Source organism: Piliocolobus tephrosceles, chromosome 12 (genome assembly GCF_002776525.5).
Source record: "Piliocolobus tephrosceles isolate RC106 chromosome 12, ASM277652v3, whole genome shotgun sequence".
Classification (NCBI taxonomy): Eukaryota; Metazoa; Chordata; class Mammalia; order Primates; family Cercopithecidae; genus Piliocolobus; species Piliocolobus tephrosceles.
Window position 1 is genome coordinate 19,432,244 of NC_045445.1, and position 20,019 is coordinate 19,452,262.

A 20,019-nucleotide genomic window follows, 5' to 3' on the forward strand; every position below is an offset into this window, starting at 1 on the left:
CCCAGCACTTTGGGAAGCCGAAGTGGGCAGATCACCTGAGGACAGGAGTTCGAGAACAGCCTGACCAACATGGTAAAACCCCATCTCTACTAAAAATACAAAAATTAGCTGGGCATGGTGGCGTGTGCCTGTAATCCCAGCTACTCAGGAGGCTGAGACAGAAGAATCGCTTGAACCCGGGAGGCAGAGGTTGCAGTGAGCTGAGATCACGTCACTGCACTCCAGCCTGGGTGACAGAGTGAGACTGTCTCAAAAAAAAAAAAAAAAAAGCATTTAAAAAAAAAATATATATATATGTGTATATATATATGTGTGTGTGTGTGTGTGTGTGTGTATATATATATATATATATATTAGCAGGCCAGGCGCAGTGGCTCATGCCTGTAATCCCAGCACTTTGGGGGGCCAAGGCAGACAGATCACTTGAGGTCAGGAGTTCAAGACCAGCCTGGCCAACATGGAAAAACACCGTCTCTACTAAAAAATGCAAAAAATCAGCCAGGTGTGGTGGCAGGCACCTGTAGTCCTAGCTACTTTGGAGGCTGAGGCAGGAGAATCACTTGAACCTGGGAGGCAGAGGTTGCAGGGAGCCTAAATTGCTCCATTGCACTCCAGCCTGGGTGACAGAATGAGACTCTGTCTCAAAAAAAAAAAAAAAAAAAAAAATCTTGAAAGGACTGGGCAGAGTGGCTCACGCCTGTAATTCCAGCATTTTGGGAGGCCAAGGCAGGTGGACCACTTGAGGCCAGCAGTTCGAGACCAGCCTGGCCAACATGGGAAAAGCCTGTCTCTACTAAAAATACAAAAATTAACCAGGTGTAGTGGTGCATGCCAGTAATCCTGGCTACTTGGAAGGCTGAGGGATGAGGATTGCTTGAAAACCCAGGAGGCAGAGGTTGCAGTGAGCCAAGATGGCACCATTGCGCTCCAGCCTGGGCAACAGAGCAAGACTCTGTCTCCAAAAAAAAAAAAAAAAAATATATATATATATATATATATATATATATATATATATATGTGTGTGTGTGTGTGTGTGTGTGTATAAAATTCTTGAAAGTTCCAGTAATTTCCCATAAAGTATACTATCCATGCCCTTGCACATATGCTGTCCAACTGATTTACACCTGTCTCATGCTCATTCTGTGGCATACACTTACTAAATGGAATGGCAGATGGATTTGCTTTTTCTATTTCTTTCATATTCCCGTATTGGGGGAGCATACCCACACAGTTAAATCTGCGTAAATTAAATGCACTAAATGGGACACCACTGATTTATTAGTACAGACGGCCCTCTGTATCTGTGGGTTATGCATCCGTGGATTCAACCAACTTCAAATCAAAGATATTTGAAAAAAATGCCTGTGCTGAACATGTACAGATTTTTTGTTGTTGTTGTTGTTGTCATTATTCCCTAAACAATGCAGTGTAACAAGTATTTACATAGCAGTTACATTTTATTGGATATTATAAGTAATCTAGAGATGGTTTATATAAAGAAGGATGTGCATCAGTTATATGGAAATACTATGCCATTTTATATCAGAGACTTGAGCATCTGAGAATTTTGGTATCCATGAGGGTCCTAGAGCCAATCCTCTGTAGATACAGAGGGATGACTGTATCTAATGTGAGCCCTGCCCTTTGCTACTTTCTTGAGACAAAAGACTCAAAGTTTTTAAAATGCTGACCCTGAGATTCATTTATATTGAAACCACAGAATTTTAGAGTTGGAAAGGATCTTGAAGGAGTTGATCAATGCATGGGGTGGCAGAATATCAGAGTTCCAGATGTGACTGTGGTACTTACAAGCTAGACGAGCCACTTAATCCCTCGGCCTTTCATATGCTCACAGGTAAAATGATGGGAAGGCCTATGCTGCCTGCCTTCCAAGGCTGTGGAGGAAATTCCACAAGATAGTGATTATTACAATAAAGATGTCGAAAAACAAACTTTCAACAAGTTGAGTTGAAAAGATCTAAATGGCTTTTATTAATGATTCGTGAATTGGGCACCATCCCATCCGTAAAATAGAAGGAATTCCAATGAGCAGAGCAGAGAGGGTTGGTTTTATAGGCAGAAAAATGGTGAAGAAGCAAAAATGGAGAATGAAAAGTAGGTTGTTCATTTGTTTTTATTTATTTTTATTTTTTTATTTATTTATTTTTAATGATAGAGTCTCATTCTGTCACCCAGGCTGGAATGCAGTGGTGTGATCACAGCTCACTGCAGCCTCATCCTCCTGGGATCAAGCGATCCTCCCACCTCAGTCTCGTAAGTAGCTGGGACCACTGGCATGCATTACTGCACTCAGCTAATTTTTTAGTTTTTTGTAGAGACAGGGTCTCCTTATGTTGCCCAGACTGGTCTGGAAATCCTGGGCTCAATCTTCCCACCTTGGCCTCCCAAAGTGCTGGGATTACAGGTGTGAGCCACCACACCCAGCAAATTGTTCATTTCAAAGTTACTTTCCTTACAGGGTTAGAATAGACGGGACTTCATTATCATACGGGCTCAGGTAAACCGGGCCCCTTCTGATCGGCCACTGTGAATGTCTTATTTTTTGGAAAGTTGGCTCATTTTAAAGTTCAGTTTGATTACATGGCACCTAGAACTAGTGACTCCATTCTGGTTTGGTTTGCTCTGTTGGGCCTAGTCCAGGAGCTCAGTCGAAAACAATGGCCTTCCACAATTTTTATTTAAGAAGATAATAACAATTGTTAATGCTTACTGGAGGCTATTTCATTTAACTCTCACAGTAGTCTTGAACGACGTAGTTTCCATAATTAACCCCAATTTGTACATGGAGAACCTGAGACACCAAGATGTATGTCAATGCACTTTGAAAACTCAAGCCCGAATTAGCTGGGCGTGGTGGCAGGCACCTGTCATCCCAGCTACTTGGGAGGCTGAGGCAGGAGAATCGCTTGAACTCGGGAGGCAGAGGTCGCATTGACCCGAGATCATGCCACTACACTCCAGACTGGGTGACAGAGCAAGATTCCATCTCAAAAAAAAAAAAAAAAAGGAAAGAAAAAAGAAAAACAAAACACAAGCCTGGTGGCCAGGCGCAGTGGCTCATGCCTATAATCCCAACACTTTGGGAGGCTGAGGTTGGTAGATCACCTAAGGTCAGGAGTTCGAGACCAGCCTGATCCATCTCTACTAAAAATATAAAAATTAGCTGGGCCTGGTGGCATGTGCCTGTAGTCTCAGCTACTCAGGAGGCTGAGACAGGAAAATTGCTTGAACCTGGAAGGCAGAGGTTGCAGTGAGCCAAGATTCCACCACTGCACTCCAGCCTGGGTGAAAGAGTGAGACTCTGTCTTAAAAAAAAAAAAAAAAGAGAGAGAGAGAGAACTCAAGCCCTATGCAAGTGTGGAGATTGATTGGGATGAGGCTGTTGAGGGATAGAAATACAAATGTGACTTTGGGGAAGTCACATCCCCAAACTGGGGTTAATTTTCTCATCTGTGAAATGAAGAAGTTGAACTCTTTGAAAGTACATTCAAAACTCCAAGAGTCTAAATAGAAAAGTTGAATGTGGTTCATTATCCATACACTATAAATAAGTAATTTCACGAACAAATTCTAATAAATTTACTTGTCAAGCTCTGTACAGCAACTCTATTAAGTTCACATGTTGAAGCCTGCGTGGCATTTCACCCACTGCCAAGTTACCCCTTTCTTTTATGTTTATTTGAAGCGTGAATGCTTCAAAGTGTTCTGAATATTTTCTCCTTACAGTGCAATAAAAGGACGAAGGAACATTCCCAGCAAAGCCTGCTTATAATTTATAATGCCAGATTATAATTTAATAATACATCTGTGGCTCCTTTGGCCTGCTTGACTGAAATTTTTAATGTACATTTTTTCTGTAAGGCAAACAGAATACATTCGTTTTCCCATGTTTCAACTGTAAATATATTTTAATACTTTAAAAAATTTTAGAAAGAAGGAAGGAAGGAGGAAAAGAAGGAAGAAAGGAAGGGAGAAAAGAGAAAAAGGAAAGAAGGAAGGAAGGGAGGGAGGGAGAAAGGGAGGGAGGAAGGAAGGAAAAGAGAGTCACATCTCTGCTCTAATCCATTCCCAGTATTTTTCACTCCTAGATGCTTCCTTCTGTCCTTGTTCACCTGCTTTCAAATTTTTCCATAGTTTGTTCATTCCACAGGTATTTATTAAGTCATACCACTTACCAAGCAACAATCATTGTTCTAAGAACTGGAGATACAGCAATGAGGAAGACAGAGGCCCAACCTTGGTTGTAAGTTCCATGTACACGTACTTTCATTTCCCTTCACCTTTTTTTTTTTTTTTTTTGGCGTAACATTATATCTTAAGCATTTTTCCATGTGTTTGCCCTGAAAGAATGTGGACAAAAAGAATAAAATAGGCTTTGTTGTTAGAGGGAATTAGTAAGTTAATAAAACATTTGTTGATTCCACTGAAAGCATTAAAGTAGTAACAAAATAATTTTTACAAAAGTAAAGAAGAATACAACATTTATGCAGTCCTGCTGGGAGAGAGATTTGAAGATGGTAATAATCACTGTTTTTTGGCCAGGTGTGGTGGCTCAGGCTTGTAATCCCAGCACTTTGGGAGACCAAGGCAGGAGGATTACCTGAGTCCAGGAGTTTGAGACCAACCTGGCCAAAATAGTGAAACCCTGTCTCTACAAAAAATACAAAAATTAGCCAGGCATGGTAATGGGCACCTGTAGTCCCAGCTACTTGGGAGGCTGAGGCACGAGAATCACTTGAACCCGAGAGGTGGAGGTTGTAGTGGGCCAAGATCGCACCACTGCACTCCAGACTCTGTCTCAAAAAAAAAAAAAAGCACGTTTTTTTGAGTACCTCTTCTGTGATAGGTACCATCTAGATGATATACCAATATGATCTCATTTACGTTAATCTTCACTACAGCTCTATGAGGTTGGAAATAGTATTATCTTATCCCTATTTTGCATGTAAGGAAGCTGAGTCTCCGAGCTTATAAACTGCAAAGCCAGAATTAGAGTCCCAGTCTGAGTTGCTTCAAATGTTTCTCTTTACTCTGGGGATGGAGTGAGGAGCTTTGATTTCATTCCATTTCTTTCTTTTCGGAGAGTAGGGAGTGGGCAATCATTTTGAACCAATTTGCCCAATTTCATAACTACATCCAGGTTTGAAAGGAGCTGAAAATGATATGCAATTTGGAGGAAGTGAAAGAAAATAGAAATTATTCCCTTTTTTCTGTTTCCTCACCTTAAGACCTGCCACTGCATCCTTTTTGTTTGGAGAAACAGATGGGAAAATTGTCCGATCTTTTAGCAACAGCTTAAAACACAAATTTACCAAGATACAGTAACTAGACTGAATAGTCAAGAAATGCCAAAGATGTCTAGTTTTATTGCCTACATGCGCCACTGGTTTAAGGGAGGATAGGGTCACCTTAAGTCCTTCAGATATCTCCAAGGTAACAACAGCAACAAAAACAAAATTCTAACAAAAGGAATCCCTGGACAGTCATGCAGCTATTTACAGTTTTCAATGCCCTGTACAGTAGATTCTCAAATAGGAACAATGTGTGAACACTTTCCATCAGAAAATAATTATTTCAGGTCCTCAGTGTTGATCTTCTGTTATAATATTACTTCCATATATGATAATATAAAACATGACATAAACTCCTTATACTCTTAGCATTTAAACAACTATAAAACCAGAATGATTTCGCATATTAAATGCAAACAAAACTAAAAAATCAATACAACTCAAATCACTAACACTAGTTTAATATAATGGATGGTGTTGTTTTGCTAAAATGAAATCACTTGCCCCCGTGTGAATATTAGTACGTGCATTATTAAAACAATACCTCTGAATTAACTTTGATGTTATCTGGCTTCGTTTGAAGGAAATACATCACTTATACCTTAGGTCTACTTCTGTTCTTCTCTCTTGGATCCAAAAGAATTAAAGTAGTAATCTTTGGTACTATTATGATTGTAAACAGAAATGCAAATTTTAGTGCTGAAATTCCATGACAGTATTTGGTTATAAAGTGATCATTCACTTAATACCATTCTGTGGGGCAACTTGAGGACCACAGTGTCAGAAACACTAGTGATTAAGAGCATAAGCTTTGAAATCTGACAGATCTGAGTTTGCCACTTCCTAGTTGTGTGAGCTTGGACAAGTTATTTAACCTCTCTGTTCCTCAGCTTTCTTCACCTGTAAAATGGGGATAATAATAGTACTTTAATTTTGCCAGCAGAAACAGACACCATGACCCACTTTTTAGACATGATGTTTAAGCCTGAAACTGCTGAGAAACTAGAAGTCACTCAGTGTTCCCTCAGAGCTCCTCTGTAACTACAGAACTACATGAAGGTGGACAGGTTTTGAAAAGGAATTTCTCTGGACTCTCACCCTCCCCTTCCAATATCTGCATTTGCTATCCCAGGTTCATGTTTTAGGGTGGAACTGGAAAATGTGATTGAGCTTTAAAAAGGAAACAGCAAAATGGCAATGCCAGTAGAGAGACAATTGAGAATCAGTTGAACTCATGCCACAAGACAGCTGTTTCTATATGAAGCCCACCAATGAAAGCCTGCTTTTTTGCTTCCTGACCTGGCACAAATCCCTTGATTCCTGAGGCCCCCAAGGTTGAAAATAGCCCAGCCACCTGCCAAGGGCTGGTATATTTTTAGGACCAACAGGATTGGAAACAGGGCTCTGTATGCCTGGAACTTGAGCCAGGCTGCTGGGTAGGTATCTTACCTTCACTGGGTTGCTGGTTTCTGTACTGCTGGATCAAATCCAGCAGCCAGTCACAGAAATGGAGAGAGAGCTGTGAGAGCAGCAGATTGGAACACTGAAAGGAGGTGGGGTTTGTCTGGAGAGGGGGTGAATACAGGGAGAATGGAGTGAGTAGAAGGTCATAACTAGTGGATGTTGGGTTAAAAGATATAGGAAAGGGGCTGGGTGCGGTGGCTCACGCCTGTAATCCCAGCACTTTAGGAGGCAGACGCGGGTGCATCACTTGAGGTCAGGAGTTAGAGACCAGCCTGACCAAGATAGTGAAACCCCGTCTCTACTAAAAATACAAAACAAGGCCAGGCGCAGTGGCTCACGCCTGTAATCCCAGCACTTTGGGAGGCCGAGGCGGGTGGATCATGAGGTCAAGAGATCGAGACCATCCTGGCCAACATGGTGAAACCCCATCTCTACTAAAAATACAAAAAAAAAATTAGTGGCATGGTGGCACCTTCCTGTAGTCCCAGCTACTTGGGAGGCTGAGGCAGGAGAATCCCTTGAACCCAGGAGGCAGAGGTTGCAGTGAGCCGAGATCGCGCCACTGCACTCCAGCCTGGCGACAGAGCCAGACTCCGTCTCAAATAAATAAATAAAATACAAAAAATACCTGGAAATCACTCGAACCCGGGCGGCGGAGGTTGCAGTAACCCGAGTTCGTGCCACTGCACTCCAGCCTCTGCAACAGAGTGAGACTCTGTCTCAAAAAAAATACAAAAGATATAAGAAAGTTTCATAAATGATAGGATCCCACAACAAGCAGAAATCACAGCACTAGACCCTTTCTTTGTTTAGAAAAAAGTGTAGTTAAAATTTATCTCAGTATCTTTCATCAGTCTCTTAAACAAACAGCTCAGAAATTGTCCCAATACCAGGTATTTGTCAAATTATAACAGATGAGACTGGGCACCAGTGGGTGGATGGTGGCTCACGCCTGGCTGAGGAGGGCAGATCGCTTGAGCCAATGAGTTTGAGGCCAGCCTAGGCAATGTGCCAAAATCCTTTCTCTACAGAAAATACAAAAATTAGCTGGGTATGGGTAGTCCCAGCTCCTCGGGAGGCTGTGGTGGGAGAATCACTTGAACCCAAGAGATCGAGGCTGCAGTGAGCCGTGATGGCACCACTGCACTCCAGCCTGGGCGACAGAGCGAGATCCTGTCTCAAAAAAACAAAAACAAAAACAAGTTATAGCAGATGAATCTGAAGCTTTTATTCTCTCCTTCCTTTTATCTGCATCCCACTCAAGAGAAAAATAAATTATTTTCCTTATGTCTCACTGTGGGTCTCACTCCCTCCTCTGAGTAATTTATCAGTCATTCTTCCAAATCAACACAACATTCCTTCTAAGCAACGCACACACGGAGAGGAGATGAATAGATGGGAGAGCAGAACACAAAGGCCTAATTAACCTCATTTGAGAGCCAATTAATCTGCTTGAGAAAATATTTTTTTGAATTTCATTTGAGACCTGAAGGATAAATCGTGCAAAACTGTGGTGCTGGTGTGGTGGAGGACTGGTGGGATGAGGGGGAGAGCACTCTGTGACAGAGAGCACAGTATGCAAAGTTTCCGAGTGCGGAGAGCAAGTCATGTTTCAGGAGTTCGGAAAAGTCCTGTTTGGATGGAGTTGAGAGATCAAAGGGAAATGTTGCAGGGGATGTTGGGAGACGGCAGCAGGGGCCAGATCAAGGAGGGCCTCTGTGGTGTTATGATGTACATATATATTGGTTTTCGCCCATGGTTCTTGGCTCATAACTCCCATAGCCCTTGTTACACTCTTTTGTTATAATATTGGGTGTGCTAGGCCTCAGAAGCTGGCCTCAGGAAACAGAATCTGATCTTCTCCCACCCTCCTTTCACCTGCCGCAAGGCAGAACTCGAATCTTTCCCCCACTTTTCTGATTTTGGGTCTTAAGACCCTCTCCTGACAGAGTCTTGCCACATACCTTAGGGGAAGTAATGCTGACATAATGACACGTCCATCAAAACCCAAGAAGACTGGGGATGGAGAGCTTCCCGATAGCTGAACACATGAAGGTTCCTAGAGGGTGGTGCACCCAGGGAGATCATAGAAGCTCCATGCCCCTTGCCCCATACCTTGCCCTATGCATCTCTTCACCTGTATCTTTTGCAATACGCTTCATAATAAATCAGTAAACATGTTTCCTGAGTTCTCTGAGCTGCTTCAGCAAATTAATGGAACCCAAAGAGGCGATTGTGGGAATCCCAACTTAAGCCAGTCAGTCAGAAGTTCTGGAGGCTTGGACTTGGCACCTATTGTGTATGGAGGGGCAGCCTTGGAGACCGAGCCCTCCCTTTGTGGGATCTGACAGTGTCTCTAGGTAGAGAGTGTCGGAGTTGAATCGGAGGACTTGGTGTGTGGGGAAAATCCCCCCAGCATATTTGGTCATAGAATTCTTCTTCTGTTTTGATGATTGCTGTGGTGGTGTGAGAGCAGAGGAAAAAAACAGTTTGGAAGTTTTCCAAAACAGCCTCACATTTGCCTAGTCTTTTAGCAAATATTTGCTGAGTGCTTACTATGTGCCAGGAGCTGTCCTAGGTGTTCGGGAGTGTATTAGTTTGTCAGGGCTGCCCAGTAACAAGGTACCACAGACTAGGTGGCTTAAATAACAGAAATTTATTTTTTCACAGTCCTAGAGTCTGAAGCCTGAGATCAAGGTGTCAGTACGGTTGGTTTCTTCTGAGGCCTCTCTCTTTGGCCTGTAGATGGCCACCTTCATCCTGTGTCTTCACATGATCTTCCCTGTATATGTGTCTGTGTCCTTCTCTCTCTCTCTCTTTTTTTTTTTTGAGATGGAGTCTCACTCTGTCACCCAGGCTAGAATGCAGTGGCACAATCTCAGCTCACTGCAACCTCCGCCTCCCGGGTTAAAGCAATTCCGGAGTAGCTGGGACTACAAGTGCACACCACCACGCCCGGCTAATTTTTGTATTTTTAGTAGAGACGGGGTTTCACCATATTGGTCAGGCTGGTCTCAAACTCCTGACCTCAGATGGGAGGCAGATGTGGCTTTGTTCTAAAAAAAAAAAAAAAAAAAAAAATGCCCGAAGTGTTCTGCACAAGGGGACAGGCAGTCATGCACTATCACTGCTGAGCATATGCAGTTAAGCAAGTTTAAGCATGCCAGCTTAAAAGTATCACTGGTAGACCCAGTACAGTGGCTTACACCTGTAATACCAAGCAGGAGGCAGGGAGGCCAAGGTGGACGGATTGCTTGAAGCCAGGAGTTTGAGGCCAGCCTGGGCAACAAAGGGAGACCCCCATCTCTACAAAAAATAAAAAATTAAGTCGGGCGCAGTGGCTCATGCCTGTAATCCCAGCACTTTGGGAGGCCGAGGCAGGTGGATCACAAGGTCAGGAGTTCGATACCAGCCTGACCAACATGATGAAACCCCACCTCTACTAAAAATACAAAAATTAGCTGGGCATGGTGGCGCATGCCTGTAATCCCCTCTACTCAGGAGACTGAGGCAGGAGAATCGCTTGCCTGCGAGGTAGAGGTTGCAGTGAGCCGAGATCGCGCCACTACACTCCAGCCTGGGCGACAGAATGAGACTCTGTCTCAAAATAAAAAGGAAAAAGAAATAAAAAGATAAAAAAAATTAGCCAGATGTCATGGTATGTGCTTTAGTCCCGGCTACTCGGAAGATTGAGGTGGTTTGGAAGGCTGAGGCAGGTTGGAAGGTTGAGGTAGGAGGATCCCTTGAGTCTAGGAGTTCAAGGCAGCAGTGAGCTATGATCATGCCACTCCACTCCAGCCTGGGAGACAGAATAAGATCCTGTCTCTAAAAAAAAATTATAATAATAAAGTACCACTGGTGAAAGTGTATTCTCGTGACATAATCTTGTGTAACTTAGTTTTTTACTGGTTTTTTATTTGGGGGTTTTACTTCAAAGACTAGGAACTTGTTTGGGTGTGCATAACCAGCTTAAACTAGAATTGGTTTTTAAAATGTAGTTTAGGTATTTCAAATGCTGAATTTCATGTATTTAGGAAAGTTACTGATTCTAAATATGTATCTAGATGCTGGTGTTACTCCAAATGCCCACATTAAAAATGTGTTTTGAAGAGTTATACAGAGAACATCAACATTTATATAATCACCCCTCTTTTACAAATAAGGACACTGAAGCTACAAGAGGCAAACTGGCCCAAGGTCACATACAGCTAGTAAGTGTCAAAATGAAGTTTTAACCCAGGTCTGAATGCCTCTTATCCATGCTCTTAACCACTGCACTGCAGTAGAGTATACCTACCTCTTGCAGTGGACATTTGGGAAAATACTTACAACTGGATTATAGAGCTGGTCACTTTTGAAGTACAAAATCACATGGTCTGAAGTGGAGTGTAATTACAGACAAGCTACATCTTAAGTATATGTTATTGCAGAATCTCCCCTTGCTGTGGCTTGCTCACCCCAATCATTGAAATCATCTGTGCCTCTGTGAGGACATATTCCCAGAAGTGCTGTGACGCACATGCTTACCTTAAAAACTGTGGTTTGGCCAGGCGCAGTGGCTCATGACTGTAACCCCAGCACTTTGGGAGGCTGAGGTGGGCGGATCACCTGAGGTCAGGAGTTCAAGACTAATCCTGGCCAACATGGTGAAGCCCCGTCTCTACTAAAATACAAAAATTAGCTGGGCATGGTGGCGGGTGCCTGTAATTCCAGCTACTTGGGAGGCTGAGGCAGGAGAATTGCTCGAACCCAGGAGGCGGAGGTTGCAGTGAGCAGAAATGGCGCCATTGCACTCCAGCCTGGTCAAAAAAAAGCAAAAGTCCGTCTCAAAAACAAAACAAAACAAAAAACAAACTTGTGGGGTTTTTTCTAGGTATATTATTAGTTCAGTCTGCCTTCCAAGTTTGGCCATGAAGAAAGTAGGTAAGTAGGTGAGTGTAATAAGTTATACATCTTGGATGCTTAATGAAATTTCAGTGTTGCCCTTTGGCATATTCCCTCAATAGGATGTTTCAAAAGTCTCAGTCCAGTTTTTTTTTGTTTTTTTTTTTTTTTTTTTTTTTTTTTTTTTTTTTTTTTTTTTTTTTTGAGACAGAGTCTTGCTCTGTCACCCAGGCTGGAGTGCAGTAGTGCGATCTCGGCTCACTGCAAGCTCCATCTCCTGGGTTCACGCCATTCTCCTGCCTCAGCCTCCCGAGTAGCTGGGACTACAGGCGCCCGCCACCATGCCCAGCTAATTTTTTCTGTGTTTTTAGTAGAGATGGGGTTTCACTATGTTAGCCAGGATGGTCTCGATCTCCTGACCTTGTAATCCGCCTGCCTCTGCCTCCCAAAGTGCTGGGATTACAGGCATGAGCCACCACGCCCGGCCTCAGTCCAGTTTTAAGTTTTAAATATGTTTCATTGAGCACCTACCAGATTACTAGACAGAAAATTCCAGATGAACCTGGTGGGCCTGCCATTTATGAGAGAAGCCAAGGAGCCAAGTATGAAGGATAGGGCCACAGGAAGTACAGACTTTGGAAAGGAACAGAGCGGAAGAGTGGAGACAGTGGGATAGTACAAAGCTATTCAGGGCACGGTGTGGGATCTCCCCCACAATCCTTAAGAATTGCAGTAAAATTGCCAAATTTAGAAAATGCTGATTGTATCTGGATTTCTTGTGGAAAATAGCAAAACTCATCAGGGTTTGGTACCGGACAGGGTGAAAATAGCATGCACAAATGTCCAAGAGCGTGGAGACACCAAGTGTGAAGTACAGCTTGGAAATCCCTGGAGGATGCTGAGATATGAGCTGCAATTGAGGGTGACCTAAGACAGTATCTGGGCTACAACATCATTAGATAAGATGAACTGCCTTGATTTTTTGTTTTGTTTTGTTTTGTTTTGTTTTGTTTTTGTTTCCCCTTGATAGTTTTTCTTCTTTTTTCTTTTTTCTTTTTTTTTTTTTTTTTGAGACGGAATCTCACTCTGTCGCCCAGGCTGGAGTGCAGTGGTGCGATCTCGGCTCACTGCAACCTCCCCCTCCTGGGTTCAAGCAATTCTCCTGCCTCAGCCTCCCGAGTAGCTGGGACTACAGGCACACACCACCATGCCTGGCTAATTTTTGTATTTTTAGTAGAGACAGGGTTTCACCATGTTGGCCAGGCTCGTCTCAATCTCCTGACCTCGTGATCTGCCCACCTCAGCCTCCCAAAGTGCTGGGATTACAGGCGTGAGCCACTGCCTTGCCTCCCCTTGATAGTTTTTCTTAAAGATGTTATTATTTTAGAGCAGTTTTAGGTTCATAGCAAAACTGAGAGGAAGGTTCAAAGATATCCCATTTAACTCCTGCCCCCACACATGCACAGCCTCCCCCATTATCAACAGCCTCTTGAATTTTTACAACAAAGTTGACTAATCTCAGTGGCCATGGCCTTTATTTCATTCTTCATCAAGTCCCACCTTCTTCATAATATAAACATATATATGAGTGCCTTCTGTGTTCTAGTCATTTTACAGACATGCATTATTTCCTCTACTCAGGCTACCTTATGAAGGAAAGTTTCACAGATGAAGGATCTGAGCTCAGAGAATTTTTTTTCTTTCTAGATGGAGTCTCGCTCTGTCCCCCCTGACTGGAGTACAGTGCCATGATCTTGGCTCACTGCAACCTCCACCTCGTGGCTCAAGCAATTTTCTTGCCTCAGCCTCCCGTGTAGCTGGTATTACAGGTGTGTGCCACCACACCTGGTTAATTTTTTGTATTTTTAGTAGACAAGAGGTTTGCCATGTTGCCTAGGCTTGAGCTCAGAGAATTTAAGCAACTTACGCCGGTTTCCGCAGCTTATGACTCTATGTTTCTTCCAGTGAACCACACTGCCTCACATGCCTCATTCCATGGTTATTTTCTATATTCACAAGGAATTCCTGACTTTTATTTCTTTCCCCTTAATACTATGCCCAAGACTGTCTCCTTGTCTTGGTCAACTTTCTCTAGCATGGTGAATAGATAGCCTTGTGTAACAGTGTTGTAACCTGACAGGTGCAGAGTACAGGTGCCCTGGTTGCTACTACAGAAGGTGAAAAACTATCCTTAGCTCTGCCCACAGGCTCAGTAAGTCATTGGGCTCTTGGCATCCCTGAGGCCACCCCAAGCTCTGGAGCATGGAAAATGCTCCCACTATTTAAAGAATAAAACAAAGTCATTCATACATAGTGTTGACATCTAGCAGGCAATTCAAGTGTTCTTGATTAACTGGCAATTTAGTCATTTTTATTTAACTTATATGGGTCATGGGGTAGGAGTGATGAGAAATACAGGACAGTTTCTCTGTGGTTTGATTCTATAAACTTGTACAAGGAATCAAGACAGAAGAAAGGCTAGTTCCAGGACCTTGAACAGAAATTTCTGGCCAGACCTGCCACAAACTCGTTCTAGCCCAGCAACTTCACTGTATGAAGTGAATTTCAAGGTCCAGGAAGAAGAAAGGTATAGCTAGTTAGTGCAACAGTGGAAATCAGTTCCTACTTTTGCAAAAAGTGCTCTAGGGAATTAAAACGGGTCTCTATTGTCTGCTTTGCCACTGAATGACTGCAATTATTATTCCTGTTCCTTAATTTTTTTCCAAAATGAGCTATGGCAAGAAAGAACAGGAGAGGAACTCTGGGCAAAGGCTACCAAAATGGACTGGCGATGTAACATGTTTGAACATCCAGAATTAAAGGTGTGGTTTTTAATACCTTTTTATGGATGGATTGACCATGTGTTTGGATTGTCAGCTAATGAGAATGTAGCTGAAGCCTTGTTGGCGTTCAAACCTGTTTTAGCCACATCTTTTGGTCTCCAGCCCTTGCCTCAATGTAATGGGAGAACTAGGCAATATTCCCCACTCCTCTCATAAGGCCCCTCTCAAACTCACCTCAGCTAAAAAATAGCACACCTATATAAAGGCTATGAACAATAGGCTCTCACTGAGTCCTAATCCCAAGACTGCCAGTGCCAACACCTAGCAGACTCTGCATCTTTCCTGAAGTAACTAATATAGGCTTTACCAAAGGGGAGACCATTCACCCTTTTTGTTTGTTTGTTTGTTTGTTTTGAGGCAAAGTCTTGCTCTGTTGCCCAGGCTGGAGTGCAATGGTGTGATCTTGGCTCACTGCAACCTCTCCCTCCTAGGTTCAAGCAGTTCTCATGCCTCAGCCTCCTGAGTAGCTGGGACTACAGATGCTCACCACCACACCTGCCTAATTTTTTTTTTTTTTTTTTTTTTGTATTTTTAGTCTAGACGGGGTTTCACCACGTTGGCCAGGCTGGTCTCAAACTCCTGACCTCAAGTGATCCGCCCACCTCGGCCTCCCAAAGTGCTGGGATTACAGGTGTGAGCTACCCGCCCCGCCCCATTCACTCTTTAACAAATATTTCCTGATGGATGACTCTGTGCGTGGCACGAGGCTAGCACATAAGGATGGATGCAGAGTTGAACAATGACTGCCCTCAATAAGTTTCCAGCCAACTAGGTGAGGCACAGAGTAAACAGACAATTTCACCTTTGCATCCCCTGGGCCTCACATTGTGCTTGCTATATTGTAGGTGCTTATGTTGGTGGATAAGACCAACTCCAGCTCTTACTATTTAAGAGACAAACAGGAAAACAATGACAGTTGGCCAGGCGCCATGGCTCACACCTGTAATCCCAGCACTTAGGGAGGCTGAGGTGGGCGGATCATGAGGTCAGGAGTTCAAGACCAGTCTGACCAATATGGTGAAACCCCGTCTCTACTGAAAACACAAAATTTAGCCAGGTGCAGTGGTGCACACCTGTAGTGTCAGCTACTCGGGAGGCTGAGGCAGGAGAATCACTTGAACCTGGGAGATAGAGGTTGCAGTGAAGCCGAGATTGCACCACTGCACTCCAGCCTGGGTGACAGAGCGAGACTCCATCAAAAGGAAAGACAGAAAGAGAGAAATAGAGAAAGAGAGAAGGAAGGAAGGAGGGAAGGAGGGAGGGAGGGAGGGAGGGAGGAAGGAAGGAAGGAAAGAAGGAAAGAAAGAAAGAAAGAAAACAATGACAGCACAGTGTTTAAGTGCTATGAAAGAGGTCTGCCCAGGGAGCTGGGAGAACTCTGGAGAGAGGGATCTAGTGGGAGTACTGGTTGAATAAAGCCACTGTGGCACTAAGAAATTTCTGAAACATCACCAATTAGTTGAGATAGTAAAGGTCCCTGTTTTAACACTTTGACTTCAGATGGTAAATGATATTATCTTCAAGTCACCTAGTTCCTCCAACCAGTTCTAAGAGCTTGGGGCGAAGACAAGGAAATTCCAGGGGAAGGTTTTGCATATACTAGCTGCAGGCACAATTGTGAGGGAAGTTTGGCCCTGCTGGAGCCTCCTTCCAAGCTCTGTTCCACAGTTTTGATTTCTCCTTATCTGAAAGGCCTCTCCCAGAAAGAATCCTAAACTAATGACTGGTAATGTCATTGACATTATCTCCCAGATGACAGTGTTTCCCAGATTTGCCTGAGGATGAGAATCACCTGGTCTCATTCCTAACTGTACTTTTAATCTTGTCTTTCTCCTGGAAATTGGTATTCAGTATGTCTGGGATAGGTCTTGGAATCTGTTTTTAACAAAGTCTCCAGGTAATTTTTTTTTTTTTTTTTTTTTTGAGACAGAGTGTTTTGCTTTTGTCACCCAGGCTGGAGTGCAGTGGCACAATCTCAGCTCACTGCAACCTCCACCTCCCGGGTTCAAGTGATTCTCATGCCTCAGCCTCCTGAGTAGCTGGGATTAGAGGCACCTGCCACCATGCCTGGCTAATTTTTGTATTCTTAGTAGAGATGGGGTTTCGCCATGCTGGTCAGGCTGGTCTCCAACTCCTGACCCCAAGTGATCTGCCCGCCTCAGCCTCCCAAATTGTTGGGATTACAGGCGTGAGCCACCGTGCCCAGGCAGGCTCCAGGTAATTCTTAACCTCGGGCAAATTTGGGAAACCATGATCTAAAGCATTATCCGTAGTCATTTGCAATACAGCCTTTGATTCCCACAAGTGGCATCTCAAACACACATATCTAAGTAATACAGTGTCAAGATTATTAAAAACATAATAATAAAACAGAACTTATGTTTGAAGAACATCTTGTGGTTTACATTATTACTGATACCACTGGTCCCTGGCCTGTTAAGAACTAGACCAAACAGCAGGAGTTGAGCCATGGATGGGCAAGCATTATAGCTGAGCTCTGCCGCCTGTCAGATCAATGGGGGCATTAGATTCTTATAGGAATGCGAACTGTATTGTGAACTGCGCATGGGATGGATCTAGGTTGCACGCTCCTTATGAGAATCTAATGCCTGATGATCTGAGGTGGAGCAGTTCCATCCCAAAACCATCCCCCACCCCCATCCATGGAAAAATTTGCTTCCACAAAACCAGTCACTGGTGCCAAAAAAGGTTGGGGACCGCTGACCTATTCCATATACATTACCACATTAGAACCTCCTAAGAGCCTGGTAAACTGTGTAGGCCAAAGATTCTTGTCTCCATTTTAGGAATGAGGAAACCCTGCCAGTGTAACTTGTGATATAACTGGAAAGAAAGCAAATGTATCATAAATGACGTAAGAACAATACAAAACAAGATGCCCACTTTTGCAAAAGAAGAAATCTTCCAATTTATAAGATCTGAAGAGATATCAAGCCCAAGGGTAGTCTAAAGCAAATAGGAGTCAAAAGTCTCCCAGAGGTGGGAGATGTGTCTCCTTTTGGAAATTCAGTTGTTTTTCATGGCACCATACAATTTTTCTATACTGGATTCTTTTTGGTTGTTGTTGTTGTTTTGTTTTGTTTTTTTTGAGATGGAGTCTCACTGTCGCCCGGGCTGGAGTGCAATGGCAGGATCTCGGCTCACTGCAACCTCTGCCTCCCGGGTTCAAGCAATTATCCTGCCTCAGCCTCCCGAGTAGCTGGGATTATAGGCACCCGCCACCAGGCCCAGCTAATTTTTGTATTTTTAGTAGAGACAGGGTTTCACCATGTTGGCCAGGCTGGTCTCGAACTCCTGACCTTAGGTGATCTACTCGCCTGGGCCTCCCAAAGTGCTGAGATTACAGGTGTCAGCCACTGTGCCTGGCCTTCTATACTGGATTCTTATGTGAGCTGAACCAGTTACATTTTCCACAACCACATATTATACCACAAACCAGTCTGACCTGCAAGGGAAGTACAATCATTGGTTCTTTTGTAAATGCCCTGCTGCCTAACCAGTTTGTATTTGCAAAAGCGACACGTGGCCAGGTTAAGTTGGAGATGTCCTAGGGAAGGGTGGATGGTTGTTGTATGAGGCCTTGCCTAGGGTCCTTTCTGGGCCTACTTAGGGCTTCAGATGCAATGGAGATGAAAGATTTTATTTCATCAAATGGTATTAATGTCATTTCTGGATCAGGCATTGTGCTGGCAGCCTGAAGAATTCATAGTCTAGGTAGGAGAGAAAGGAAGATATACATGTGGCTAGTGATTACCTAAGTTAAGATGAATTGTAAAGCAGAATAAGCAACATTCTATGGTGATGGAGCAGGAGTTAATAGTTCTCATGGAAGATCCTGGAAGGTTAGTGGAGGAAGGAGCATTTCCACTGGGCCTTGAAAGATAAGTAGGTATTCCAAAGACAGGGAAGGGCATTATAAATTGAGGAAATCTGTGAACAACGTTATCAGAGGCTTGAGCTTAAGGAAGATCTACTGGCAGCCTAGGTGGGGCAACTGGGGAAAATTCTTTGGGCCTTTTTCTTATGGAGAGGGGATCGGTCAACACTTCACCTTACTCTTCCTCTAAACATTAATACAATTTAATTTTGAAAACTGTATCTTTAATTATACTCCAAGGGGCCTATGGAAGTTACTGATAGTGTGACCTCCTTTCAAGGGAGAGTATTTGAGGTAGCCAGTGCTGGTTGAGTTGTCCCAGACCCTGTCGTCTTCCATGGATAGCCAAATGTATTGGGCTAGAGTATAGGGTACATCAGAAGAGGATTGCAGTGCTTTCTTTGGCAGCGCATATACTAAAAAAAGGAACAACACAGAGAAGATTAGCATGGCCCCTGCACAAGGATGACAAACAGATTCATGAAGCAGTCCATATTTTTTTTTTTTAAAAAGAAGAGGTTGCAGAGATCCTGAGCTAAAAGAACAAAGCTGGAGGCATCACACTGCCTTACTTCAAAATATACTTTGGTTACAAAGCCATAGTAACCAAAACGGTATGCTGCCAGCATAAATACAGACCTGTAGACCAATGGAACAGAATAGAGAACCCTGGAAAAAGTCCACGCATTTACAGCCAATTCATTTTTGAAAAAAGGTCCCAAGAACAAACCTCGGGGAAAGAACAGCCTCTTCAATAAATGGTGCTGGGAAAACTGGATAACCATATGCAGAAGAATGAAACTAGACCCCTGTCACCACACACAAAAATCAAATCAAAATAAAGACTTAAATCTAAGACCTGAAATTATGAAACCACTAGAAAAACATATTGGAGGCTAGGCGCGGTGGCTCACGCCTATAATCCCCGCACTTTGGGAGGCTGAGGCTGGGCGCGGTGGCTCATGCCTGTAATCCCCGCACTTGAGGTCAGGAGTTCAAGACCAGCCTGATCAACATGGTGAAACCCATCTCTATTTAAAAAAAATACAAAAATTAGCCGGGTGTGGTGACGGGCGCCTGCAATCCCAGCTACTCAGGAGGCTGAGGCAAGAGAATTGCTTCAACCTGGGAGGTGGAAGTTGCAGTGAGCTGAGATCGCGCCATTGTACTCCAGCCTGGGCGACAGAGCAAGACTCTGTCTCAAAAAAACAAAACAAAACAAAACAACAAAAAGAACCATATTGGAGAAATGCTTCAGGGCAAAGTTTTTTTGAGTAAGATTGTAAAAGCACAGGCAACAAAAGCAAAAATAGATAAATGGATTACATCAAGCTTAAGAGCTTCTGTACAGCAAAGGAAACATTCAACAAAGTGAAGAGACAATCTACAGAATAGGAGAAAATATTTCTACCCATTCATCAACCTCTCTTCAATGCCCCCCTTCTCCCCTCCCTTTCCCAGCCTCTAATAACTACCAATCTACTCTCTATCTTTATGAGATCCACATTTTTACACCCACAATGAGTGAGAGCATTGAATATTTGTCTTTCTGTCCTTGGCTTATTTCACTTAAGATAATGACCTCCAGGCCAGGAGTGGTGCCTCACGCCTGTAATCT

The 20,019-nt window shown here is 43.4% G+C and overlaps 1 non-coding gene across 1 annotated transcript; it reads left to right on the forward strand.

Moving 5' to 3' along the window:
* The first annotated feature begins 18,793 nt into the window (after positions 1–18,793).
* LOC111531615 lies at positions 18,794–18,901 on the forward strand. Its single transcript, XR_002728329.1, has one exon. It is a non-coding gene; the product is annotated as a U6 spliceosomal RNA (small nuclear RNA).
* Positions 18,902–20,019: the final 1,118 nt, after the last annotated feature.